The 13,359-nt window shown below is 42.7% G+C and overlaps 1 long non-coding RNA gene across 1 annotated transcript; it reads right to left on the reverse strand.

Annotated features, from left to right (window-relative positions):
• Positions 1-305: 305 nt before the first annotated feature.
• LOC120999997 lies at positions 306-11,982 on the reverse strand. Its single transcript, XR_005778720.1, has 3 exons — positions 11,971-11,982; positions 7,591-7,592; positions 306-436 (listed from the first exon to the last, which is right to left on the reverse strand). It is a non-coding gene; the product is annotated as an uncharacterized LOC120999997 (long non-coding RNA).
• Between the last annotated feature and the right edge of the window lie 1,377 nt (positions 11,983-13,359).

Below are 13,359 nucleotides of genomic sequence, written 5' to 3' on the forward strand. Positions count from 1 at the left end.
AAAGTGATTGATGACCGGCCTGATTTTGTACAGGCGGTCATAGGCAGGATCACCTTGGGGGGGACATGCTGCATTATCTGCATAATGCAGGCATTTCCGGGTGGCCTCAAACTGGAAGCATGTCATGGACGTACTGTAAAGTGGGTCCTGGTAGAGGACCCACTCCAGTAATGCCTGACACTAGGTTTCTTGACTAGGCCCATGTGCAGCACTAGGCCCCAAAACGTCTTCATCTCGGCTGCACTGACCGGAGTCCAGCCACCGGGCCTAGCCAACAAGGAGCCCGGGAGTTGAGCAACGAACAAGCTGCAGCCCCCCTGGGGGGTCTAGGGTCACACAGCTGTGCTGTGGACTCGAGACACTCAATTTAGGGTGATGCAGTCAGAAACTTTTTTTTTTTTCTTCCACTAACTTTCCCTGAATATCCCTGCCTAACCTAACCTGTCCCTAACCTTTCCCTAAATACCTGGGTGCACAGATGGGGGTGCTGGGCAACAGATGGGGTGCTGGCTGACGAACCCTGGATCCTGAGCTCTGAACAGATGGGGGTGCTGGCTGGAGATCCGATGCAGCGCTCCTCTCTCCTCGGCTCCCGGACTGAAAAGGAGGAGGAGAGGAGCGCTGCAGTAATTGGAACTGCCCGCCCCTGCAGCCGATCACATCACCTCTCAGGATTGCAGGATGGTGATTGGTGGTGTATTATCACACCACCGATGACCATCCTGTTCCAGGTTATCGGGTCCCCAGAGACCCGAATAACCCGGAAACGCAGCAAACCGCAGGTCTGAATTGACCTGCGGTTTGCTGCGATCGCCTACACGAGGGGGTCACAAGACCCCCCAGCGCATTGTCCCCAGGTGCCTGCTCAATGATTTGAGCAGGCACCGGGTTCCGATCACCACCCGCCGCACGCTGTGTCCTTAAGTACCGGGACATCAGGGCGTACCTGTACGCCCTATGTCCGGAAAGAGGTTAAACAATTCTGGACCTCCCATATGATGATGTAATGTGTTTGGAAGCTTCTGTTTGGTTTGTTGGCAACATATGAGCTAATTAGAGACACACTTCATTCGTGGATGTATTTAAATGCACACCTGAAACACACTGTTTCTTTGTGTAGCATCATGGGAAAGTCTAAAGAAATCAGCCAAGATATCAGGAAGAGAATTGTGGACTTGCACAAGTCTGGCTCAACCTTGAATGCAATTTCAAGATACATGAAGGTGCCTCGTTTTTCTGTACAAACAATTATAGGCAAGTACAAACAAGATGGGAATGTTCAGCCATCTGTCACGGCTGAGGATGGGGAAAACCCTCAGCCGTGCGATGCCAGAAGATGGATGGTCGATGCAAGGCCTGTCGGGTGGTAATAATTCAATTATGAATTATTAATTATGGTCAAAAAAATACTTAACCATAAAAAAATAAAATTTATAAAATTGGTCATAAATTCTTAAAATCATGACCTGGTGAATTGTAGACAACCTAATTGATACAATTCACATCTGAGTCCGACTATTTCCTCAGATAAATAAGCTCTTTTTTTTTGACGTGAGATGACGTTAATGATAAAATGTAGTTCTGCATTATACAATAATACACAGGTATGATAAAAATATGCAGATTTATTGGTTACAAGATTATAAACATATATAAGTAAATAAACACAATGATACATGCTAATGAATATATATAGCGTTAATATAAAGCATTACAAGCTTAACAATACATGTGAGTGGAAATAACTTGTCACATTATACACAAGCTATTAATAGGTTAGGATATCAAAGTAGGAACATAAGTTATATACATTACTTCTGTTCAGAGAAAACCTCATGATATCAGGATGGGCCTGTCTAATCCTAGACATCAATATAGAATGCTAAATACATTCTGCCCCCCTCTAACCAACTATACACCACATGACTTCAGGCATGGGCAAACCCATCCAAGGATATAACTTAGAAGAGATAACTGTATCCTTGCCCCATCCTGGACTATTTTCACATATAAAAAATTGGTAAGACTATTAAGACAAATAACAGGGATCTAGGATCTTAAATGGAAAGGATTTGACGTCTTTCCCGTGGGAATCCATCACTTAGCTTGGCGAAGAATGTTCTATCAATATATATATATAAAAGCAATAATTTAATGCTTTGCTAGATTATGAGTCTAGATTCTTCTGCAGGTAGAATGAAGCCTCACAATATCCTAAGACTACATCTCAATATGGAGATGATCAATTTATTTAATCATTTATTTATTCGCCAATCTAGATGGTATAATTTCACCCACACTATCAAATTAGTCTTAATAAAATGAAATATCTTTTTCTGTGTCTCTTACCAAGTCCTAGCAGGAATCTCACTTCTGCTCCTAGGAAAGCTGGGTGGTCCATCATAGCGCATCTCATTATGGCTTCCATCTTGATAGACCTCAACTTCTCCTCTCCTCCCTCTCTCTTTCTCTTGATCGCTCTTTCCTTCTACTCCGCACACGAATAATTATTCCCCCCTTATCTAAGAATCATCCTCTTTAGATTAGGGATTCCCAATCAGGTAGGGTGGGTGTATTCGCATGCTAATAACATCATGATGTCACATCAATTCCTAATATGGAATCGAACAAATAATGAAATAATATAATGTTGCCCATCTGCCTCCAGATGGCACTGCGGTACTGTAGGTGAACATCACAACTTTTAAGCATTAAAATTAAATATCTAATAAAACTTTCACAGGACCTCAATGACCTTTCTACCATAAATCACTGAGGAAGGTCTTTTCCTTACACTTTTAATTACCTATATCCCGGATTTGTTGGAGTTGACTGTCTTCTCCTATCTTTCTGAAATATGGGTTGACTTGATGAAAATTTTATGTAGCGGCTTTGATGCTGGGCATCGGAACTTGTAGATTTCATTTATGTACTCCCATGAATAACTATTGTTTTGAAATCCAATTAACTTAAACTTACTGTGTTGTTTCTGTAGTTGTTTCTTCTAAATGATAAATACATGGTATAACATATATATAAATCGATACATTGTTACACATAGATAACACATTATATGAATTATTGATTAACATATATTGTAAACTAAATATACCATGCAGAGATATATATATATAATTATGAATATATAAATTGAAGCTCATACAGCAGGTGTGCTCCAAGGACATGAGTCCTTATCAAGTAACCATGTTCCCTCTAGACAGACATGTCTCAGGGAGTTGGCTTACTCCTTAACAGATGGTCTCATATCTGTAGCACTAACTTTTTAAATACAATGTCCATTTATGTTCCCAATTATATATATATATATTTTTTATATAGACTGAACTTGCCATGAACTCATCTTGGCTTTTTCAGCCACATAACAAAACTTTGGTTCAGGCTGAATCTTATTCTTAAAGGCAATGAGATGAGCATTCGTTTTGATTATAATGTCATTAGATAATATTGTATACGTATGAAAATGCCCAACAGGCCAGGACAGGAATCAGGGAGCAGATCACCTCCTATCAATCCCTAATTCTGACCCTGTCTCCTAGCCGTATGAGCCGACCCTGATGGTGGGAGGGCTCATACTCCGGAACCTAATATTCCTACTCGCCCTCAGGGTGGCCCTGGACTAGGAGAAGGGTAAGACTACCTGTTCCTCCAGGATACGGACAAACAGGAGTCTCACTGGCCAAGCTATAAAGAAAGGGGAAACATAAACAGACATATGGCAATGGCAGGTAAGTGAAACAAGAACCACACCTACCTGCCACAGACACACAGCCTGGAACCCATGTGCAAGTGCTGCTGTCCACAACAACACAAGGGACACAGCACACACCACACATCACACGGGAACCCAGAAAATCATAAGCTGCAATAAATAAAGAGACCAAACACACACCTTCATAACACCATGTAACATAGGCTTATGACCACAAGGGTGGCCCACACTGGCAGATGGTAAATAACCAGGAGGATGACTCCAGCAACCATGGCTGAAGTACCCCTCAGTATCAGGTCTCCAGAAAGGCTTTATAGCCCAAAGTAGCCACACCCACACTCAGACACACCCAGTGTTCAAAGACAGAGAAGGGAATTAACCCTTCCAAAACCAGACAATGGAAGACAGCAACTTAAAGGGGAAGTAAACACACAAACAACCCCGTGCACACCAAACATGGAAAGTGCACACATATAACACAAGTTGCCTGAGACAACCGCCTGCTATGACAGCGAGCAGCCTAGCAACCAGCTCCAGCTGCTCTACTGCCACATACCTTATGTTGCCAGCGGCAACCACAAGTGAGGCAACATACTAGCGGCCCTCACCCGTGATTGAACAACCAAACCAGACCGCAGGCAACATCATGCGGTTCAGGAGTCACGACCATGATCATGGTCGTGACACCATCATACCGTTCAGGAAGGAGACAGGTTCTGTGTCCCAGAGATGAACGTGCTTTGGTCTGACATGTGCATATCAACCCAAGAACAAAAGCAAAAGACCTTGTGAAGATGATTGCGGAAGCTGGTAAGATTGTGTCAATATCCACAGTGAAACGAGTACTGTATCAACATGGGCTGAAAGGCCACTCTGCCAGGAAGAAGCCATTACTCCAAAAGAAACATAAAAAAGCCAGATTAATGTTTGCAAATGCACACAGGAACAAATACCTACATTTTTGGAGACATGTCCTGTGGTCTGACGAAATTGAAATTGAACTTTTTGGCCATAATGACTAGTGATGAGCAGCATAGGCAATATTCATATTCACAATATATCCCAAATTTTTGGCCTAATATTCGCCATAAATTCGTAAATTCTAGAATTCGTGATCCCCAGTCATTATTTTCTTGATTGTGAAAATCGGCAATTGGAAAATTTGCGATAAAAATTTGCGATCAACACTACTCCTAAAGTCAAAGATATTGCAGCCTTCTCATTGACCCACAAGCAAGATGCAAAGAAAAATCTATAATATTCGCGATTACGAAGATATAGCACTATATTCTAGATATTCGCAAATTCTCAAAGTGGCAAAATTCACGATAAAAAAATCGCGATTAGAATATTCGCAATCAACACTAATATTGACCATCGTTACGTTTGGAGGAAAAAGGGAAAAGCTTGGAAACTGAAGAACACCATCCCAACTGTTAAACATGTGGGTGGCAGCATCATGTTGTGGGGTTGTTTTCCTGCATGAGGGACTGGTGCACTTCCCAAAATAGATGGCATCATGAGGAAAGTAAATTATGTGGAAATACTGAAGCAACATCTCAAGACATCAGCCAGGAAGTTACAGCTTGGGCGGAAATGGGTGTTCCAAATGGACAATGACCCGAAGCATACTACCAAAATGGTTACAAAGTGGCTTAGGGATAACAAAGTCAATGTTTTGGAGTGGCCATCACAAAGCCCTGATCTCAATCCTATTGAAAATGTATGGACATAGCTGAAAAAGCAGGTGCAAGCAAGTCGACCAACAAACATATTTCAGTTACACCAGTTTTGTCAGGAGTAATGGGCCCAAATTCTGACCAACTATTGTGAGAAGCTTGTGGAAGGATATCCAAAACTATTGACCCAAGTCAACAGTTTAAGGGGGCAATGGTACCAAATATTAATGAAATGTATGTAAACTTTTGACTTTGCGAAAAGTAATAAAAAATCCTTAAAACCTTCTTTCTCTCTCTCATTATTCTGGCATTTGGCAAATAATATTAATTATGGTAATCCTAATTGACCAAAAACAGGAAAGGTTTATAGTGTATATAAACTTCTGTTTTTTAACTGTATATATATATATATATATATATACACATATATATATATATATATATATATATATAACTGTCCCTGGTACACTGTCTGGCGTGTGTTCACTCCCTCAGGGTTGAACAAAGGGGGAGGTATGTGACACAGTGAGAGGTATTGTCTGGAAAAACTGGTATTTTCCTCCCAGCATGTTCTGCTGGGCTAATTTACAGCCAGGTGAGGTCAAATACCGGACCGGATTTTAGGCGCCGATCTGGGATTTGGCAGCACCTGGCTGTCCTTAAATAGGCAGCTGGACTCAGAAGCCGTGTCTCTGTGTTGGGATCTGGTAGCCTTGTGTCTGGATGAAGGCTGGCTACCTGTTTGGCGTGAAAACAGGTTGGTGCTGCTATGGTCAAGGACTCTTTGAGGCAGAATTGCCGCATGGTGTGAATTACCACCAACTCCGCAAGGTGACTTTTTGTTTGATTATGACTGCTTGTTTTGTCACTTGCCTATAGTGTAAATAAAACACTGAATTGTTTGATCCAAAGAACTTGTTGTTGCCTCTATACTGCGTCCATTAATCCTGTCTACCAGAGCGAAACCCCACTATATATATATATATATATATATATATATACACACACATATATTGTATATATTGTTTGGACTAGTGTTAGGGTAAGCGGTTTGAAAAAGAAATTTTATATATATATATAAAAGTTGTAGTTTGCATCATATAAAATGGCTGAGAGTATGTATATGGCAGAGGAGGCATACGCATTTATATGTTCTGATACCGAAAGTGCAAGCAAGACAGAACAGTTTCAAATTTCGTCATTGTCCGCTAACACTAGTGATGACGAGCCACAGCAAAGTTGCAGACTAGACTCTTTGCCTGGCACTAGCGCCATTGACCCCTAATGGATGCCCACAGAGTCATATACTCCGTCTGTTCCAGAATTTAACTCTGTCACAGGCATCAGTTATGATATTATGGGGTTTAGGGATGGGGTTTAGGGGGGGTGGAATTTTTTAAAATCTTCTTATCAGAAGAACTGCTAAATTTGATGGCTAAGAAGACCAATTTATACGCTGCTCAATTCCCGACCTCATATTACGCCAAGAATGGCGTATGGTGTCCTGTTGTTGTAGCGGACATTTTAAAATTTTGGGGCCTCCTTCTAAATATGGTTCTCATAAAAAAAACACTATGAGATCTTAATCGTCAACTGATGTGTTGTTCGATACCCCCATGTACAGGGAAGTAATGACAAGACAGCGATTTGAGACAATCCTGCGATTTCTTCATTTCGCTCACAACACACAGTGCCCCCCATGTGATGACCAGAGCCATGACAGGCTTTTTAAAATTAGGCCCCTTATAAATTATTTAAATGAAAATTTTAAAGAGGCCTACATCCCAGAAAAAAAATATTGCAGTGGACGAGTCACTTGTCCTTTTTAAAGGCAGGCTTCAATTTTGCCAATATTTGCCAAGGAAGAGGGCACGATTTGAGCTAAAAGTGTATAAGCTCTGTGAGAGCGGATCTGGCTATACCTATAAATTTAGAGTGTATGAAGGCAAAGATACCCAGTTTTGCCCTTCTAATTGCCCCCCCTTCCCTCAATGTGGCAGGTAAAATAGTGTGGGATCTTTTGTACCCTCTTTTAGATAAGGGGTACCATAACTCCAATCAAAGAGGCCTGCCCAAGCCTTTTGTAAACCAAAAATTGAAGTCTGGGGAAATAAAGGGCCTTTGCAATGGGGACACCTTACTTGTAAAATATTGAGACAAAAATGATGTCCTCATAATGACATCTATACATCCAGACAGTAACAGCCCTGTAAGCCTGTCTGCATATGGGATTACAATAAATATATGGGTGGGGTGGGCCTTGCAGACCAAATGCTGCAGCCCTATAGCACGGTCAGGAAATCCTGCATTTGGTATAAGAAACTTTTAGCCTAACTTATGCAAGTAGCCCTGTATAATTCTTTTGTCATGTTCCAAAAAGGAGGGAACCAAAGGAACATATTTTGATTTTCAAGAACAAATCATTAAAAATGTAATATTTGGAGAGCAGCGCCAGCATAGCAGTGGGATAGCCTCTTCTAGTCATGCCAGCAGAATTATCCCAGGGCGACATTTCCCATCAGAGGTGTGAAAAAAAGCAGAGCCCAAAAGAGATGTAGGGTCTGTTACAAGAATGGGATACGGCAGGATATCATATATCAATGTGACACCTGTCCAGATAAGCCTGGACTTTGCATTAGGCAGTGTTTCCGCATTTAGCATACTTCCCTAAGTAATTTTCTTTTTTACTTCTTTTATGCACTTTTGGCCATTTTTTTTTATCATGCAATCCACAGTTTTTTAACTCTCCACCTTTCATTATATTATTAGCCAATTATAATTTGGAAAATTAGACAAACTCCAAAATGCAAAAATAAATTGTCATTATACCCCTAGATAAATACCATAAAATAATAAAATTCTCACTACACCCCTAGATGAATACTGGGGGTGCATTTCCAAAATGGGGTCACATTTTGGGGTACCTCAGGGAAACTTCAAATGCGACACAGGGCCTGAAAATTATTTCAGTGAAATCTGCCCTCCAAAAACCATATTGTGCTCCATCTGTTCTAAGCTCTGGAGATCCTAACTTTTTTTTATACAATAGGAGCCCTTGGCAGATGTACAGTCGTGGCCAAAAGTTTTGAGAATGACACAAATATTAGTTTTCACAAAGTTTGCTGCTAAACTGCTTTTAGATCTTTGTTTCAGTTGTTTCTGTGATGTAGTGAAATATAATTACACGCACTTCATACGTTTTAAAGGCTTTTATCGACAATTACATGACATTTATGCAAAGAGTCAGTATTTGCAGTGTTGGCCCTTCTTTTTCAGGACCTCTGCAATTCGACTGAGCATGCTCTCAATCAACTTCTGGGCCAATTCCTGACTGATAGCACCCCATTCTTTCATAATCACTTCTTGGAGTTTGTCAGAATTAGTGGGTTTTTGTTTGTCCACCCGCCTCTTGAAGATTGACCACAAGTTCTCAATGGGATTAAGATCTGGGGAGTTTCCAGGCCATGGACCCAAAATGTCAACGTTTTGGTCCCCGAGCCACTTAGTTATCACTTTTGCCTTATGGCACGGTGCTCCATCGTGCTGGAAAATGCATTGTTCTTCACCAAACTGTTGTTGGATTGTTGGAAGAAGTTGCTGTTGGAGGGTGTTTTGGTACCATTCTTTATTCATGGCTGTGTTTTTGGGCAAAATTGTGAGTGAGCCCACTCCCTTGGATGAGAAGCAACCCCACACATGAATGGTCTCAGGATGCTTTACTGTTGGCATGACACAGGACTGATGGTAGCGCTCACCTTTTCTTCTCCGGACAAGCCTTTTTCCAGATGCCCCAAACAATCGGAAAGAGGCTTCATCGGAGAATATGACTTTGCCCCAGTCCTCAGCAGTCCATTCACCATACTTTCTGCAGAAGATCAATCTGTCCCTGGTGTTTTTTTTGGAGAGAAGTGGCTTATTTGCTGGCCTTCTTGACACCAGGCCATCTTCCAAAAGTCTTCGCCTCACTGTGCGTGCAGATGCGCTCACACCTGCCTGCTACCATTCCTGAGCAAGCTCTGCACTGGTGGCACTCCGATCCCGCAGCTGAATCCTCTTTAGGAGACGATCCTGGCGCTTGCTGGACTTTCTTGGCTGCCCTGAAGCCTTCTTAACAAGAATTGAACCTCTTTCCTTGAAGTTCTTGATGATCCTATAAATTGTTGATTGAGGTGCAATCTTATTAGCCACAATATCCTTGCCTGTGAAGCCATTTTTATGCAATGCAATGATGGCTGCACACGTTTCTTTGCAGGTCACCATGGTTAACAATGGAAGAACAATGATTTCAAGCATCACCCTCCTTTTAACATGTCAAGTCTGTCATTTTAACCCAATCAGCCTGACATAATGATCTCCAGCCTTGTGCTCGTCAACATTCTCACCTGAGTTAACAAGACGATTACTGAAATGATCTCAGCAGGTCCTTTAATGACAGCAATGAAATGCAGTGGAAAGGTTATTTTGGGATTAACTTAATTTTCATGGCAAAGGAGGACTATGCAATTCATCTGATCACTCTTCATAACATTCTGGAGTATATGCAAATTGCTATTATAAAAACTTAAGCAGCAACTTTTCCAATTTCCAATATTTATCTAATTCTCAAAACTTTTGGCCACGACTGTAGATCTATAAAGAGTCTTTTTTTTGTGTATGGCAAAGATTCACTGTGCTGCCCTTCTTCTGCACACACTCCTAGAACCTAAAGAGGTTTTCCGGTGCTTAGATACTGATGACCTATCTTCAGAATAGATCATCAATATCAGATTGGTAGGGATCCGAAACCTGGCACCTCCACTGATTAGCTATTTTTGGCAGCCTCTGATACCAGAAACCATATACTACATGGAAGGCAACATCCTCTGTGTAGTTTGCGGTGCTCGAATTCTGCGGTTTAACTCCCATTCACTGAGCTTCAGAATCCTGGAGCGGCCATTGCATAGTGGAAGAAACCTTCTGATTCTGGTTCCATCCACTATATAGGCCCAGTGCTATCGACTTCCTTAAATAGCTGATCATTTGAGTGGGGTCCTCCGCGATATGATAATGATGAACTATCCTTTAGTTAGGTCAACAATATCTAAGTACTGGAAAATCCCTTTATCGCTGTTTGCTCCTCACCTGCCACCACAAAGTTTAATTTTTTTAACTAATTTTTTGTAGTGGTAGTACAAAGGTAAACTAAACTAAAAATAAAAAATTTTCCAATTTCTTTTATATTTTATATGTAGCTGGTCTGAAGTTGTAATCTGGACTGATTATAACATGGCATATACATAGCAGTGATGAGGGGCAGGGACAATATTCAAATTCATGATTTTTCACAAATATTTGGGCGAATATTCATCATATATTTGCGAATTTGAGAATTATTGATCTCCAGTCATTATTTTCTTGATTGCGAGAAACAGCAATCGGAAGATATGCAAGAAAAATTCACGATAAGAAAATTTGCGATCAACACTACTCCTAAAGACAAAGATATTGCAACCTTCTCATTGGCCCACAAGCAAGAAGCAGTGAGGGATCATGGGTACTGATTAGAGTTGAGCGAACACTTGGATGTTCGGGTTCGAGAAGTTCGGCCGAACTTCCCGGAAATGTTCGGGTTCGGGATCCGAACCCGACCTGAACTTCGTCCCGAACCCGAACCCCATTGAAGTCAATGGGGACCTGAACTTTTCGGCACTAAAAAGGCTGTAAAACAGCCCAGGAAAGGGCTAGAGGGCTGCAAAAGGCAGCAAAATGTAGTTAAATCCCCTGCAAACAAATGTGGATAGGGAAATGAATAAAAATAAAAATAAAATAAATAAAAATTAACTAATATCAATTGGAGAGAGGTCTCATAGCAGAGAATCAGGCTTCATGTCAGCAGAGAATCAGTCTTCATGTCATAGCAGAGAATCAGGCTTCACGTCACCCAAAACTGGAACAGTCCATTGTCAGATATTTAGGCCCCGGCACCCAGGCAGAGGAGAGAGGTCCCATAACATAGAATCTGGCTTCATGTCAGCAGAGAATCAGTCTTCATGTCATAGCAGAGAATCAGGCTTCATGTCATAGAAGAGAATCAGGCTTCACGTCACCCACCACTGGAACAGTCCATTGTCAGATATTTAGGCCCAGGCACCCAGGCAGAGGAGAGAGGTCCCATAGCAGAGAATCTGGCTTCATGTCAGCGGAGAATCAGTCTTCATGTCATAGCAGAGAATCAGGCTTCACGTCACCCACCACTGGAACAATCCATTGTCACATATTTAGGCCCAGGCACCCAGGCAGAGGAGAGAGGTCCCATAGCAGAGATTCAGGCTTCATGTCAGCAGAGAATCAGTCTTCATGTCATAGCAGAGAATCATGCTTCACGTCACCCAACATTGGAACAGTCCATTGTCATATAATTTAGGCCCCGGCACCCAGACAGAGGAGAGAGGTCCCATAACATAGAATCTGGCTTCATGTCAGCAGAGAATCAGTCTTCATGTCATAGCAGAGAATCATAATTCACGTCACCCAACATTGGAACAGTCCATTGTCATATAATTTAGGCCCCGGCACCCAGACAGAGGAGAGAGGTCCCATAACAGAGATTCAGAATTCATGTCAGCAGAGAATCAGTCTTTATGTCATAGCAGAGAATCAGGCTTCACGTCACCCACCACTGGAACAGTCCATTGTCACATATTTAGGCCCAGGCACCCAGGCAGAGGAGAGAAGTCGCATAGCAGAGAATCTGGCTTCATGTGAGCAGAGAATCAGTCTTCATGTCATAGCAGAGAATCAGGCTTCATGTCACCCACCACTGGAACAGGCCACTGTCAGATATTTTTAGGCCCCGGCACCCAGACAGAGGAGAGGTTCATTCAACTTTGGGTTGCCCCGCAATATAATGGTAAAATGAAAATAAAAATAGGATTGAATGAGGAAGTGCCCTGGAGTACAATAATATATGGTTAAGGGGAGGTAGTTAATGTCTAATCTGCACAAGGGATGGACAGGTCCTGTGGGATCCATGCCTGGTTCTTTTTTATGAACATCAGCTTGTCCACATTGGCTGTAGACAGGCGGCTGCGTTTGTCTGTAATGATGCCCCCTGCCGTGCTGAATACACGTTCAGACAAAACGCTGGCCGCCGGGCAGGCCAGCACCTCCAAGACATAAAAGGCTAGCTCTGGCCATGTGGAAAATTTGGAGACCCAGAAGTTGAATGGGGCCGAACCATCAGTCAGTACATGGAGGGGTGTGCACAGGTACTGTTCCACCATGTTAGTGAAATGTTGCCTCCTGCTAACACGTTCCGTATCAGGTGGTGGTGCAGTTAGCTGTGGCGTGGTGACAAAACTTTTCCACATCTCTGCCATGCTAACCCTGCCCTCAGAGGAGCTGGCCATGACACAGCTGCATTGGCGACCTCTTGCTCCTCCTCTGCCTTCGCCTTGGGCATCCACTTGTTCCCCTGTGACATTTGGGAAGGCTCTCAGTAGCGTGTCTACCAACGTGCACTTGTACTCGCGCATCTTCCTATCACGCTCCAGTGCAGGAAGTAAGGTGGGCACATTGTCTTTGTACCATGGATCCAGCAGGGTGGCAACCCAGTAGTCCGCACACGTTAAAATGTGGGCAACTCTGCTGTCGTTGCGCAGGCAATGCAGCATGTAGTTGCTCATGTGTGCCAGGCTGCCCAGAGGTAAGGACAAGCTGTCCTCTGTGGGAGGCGTATCGTCATCGTCCTGCGTTTCCCCCCAGCCACGCACCAGTGATGGGCCTGAGCTGCGTTGGGTGCCACCCCGCTGTGAACATGCTTCATCCTCATCCTCCTCCACCTCCTCCTCATCCTCGTCCTATTTGTCCTCCAGTAGTGGGCCCTGTCTAGCCACATTTGTATCTGGCCTCTGCTGTCGCAAAAAACCTACCTCTGAGTCACTTCGAAGAGACTGGCCTGAAAGTGCTAAA

Source organism: Bufo bufo, chromosome 4, assembly GCF_905171765.1.
Source record: "Bufo bufo chromosome 4, aBufBuf1.1, whole genome shotgun sequence".
Lineage (NCBI taxonomy): Eukaryota > Metazoa > Chordata > Amphibia > Anura > Bufonidae > Bufo > Bufo bufo.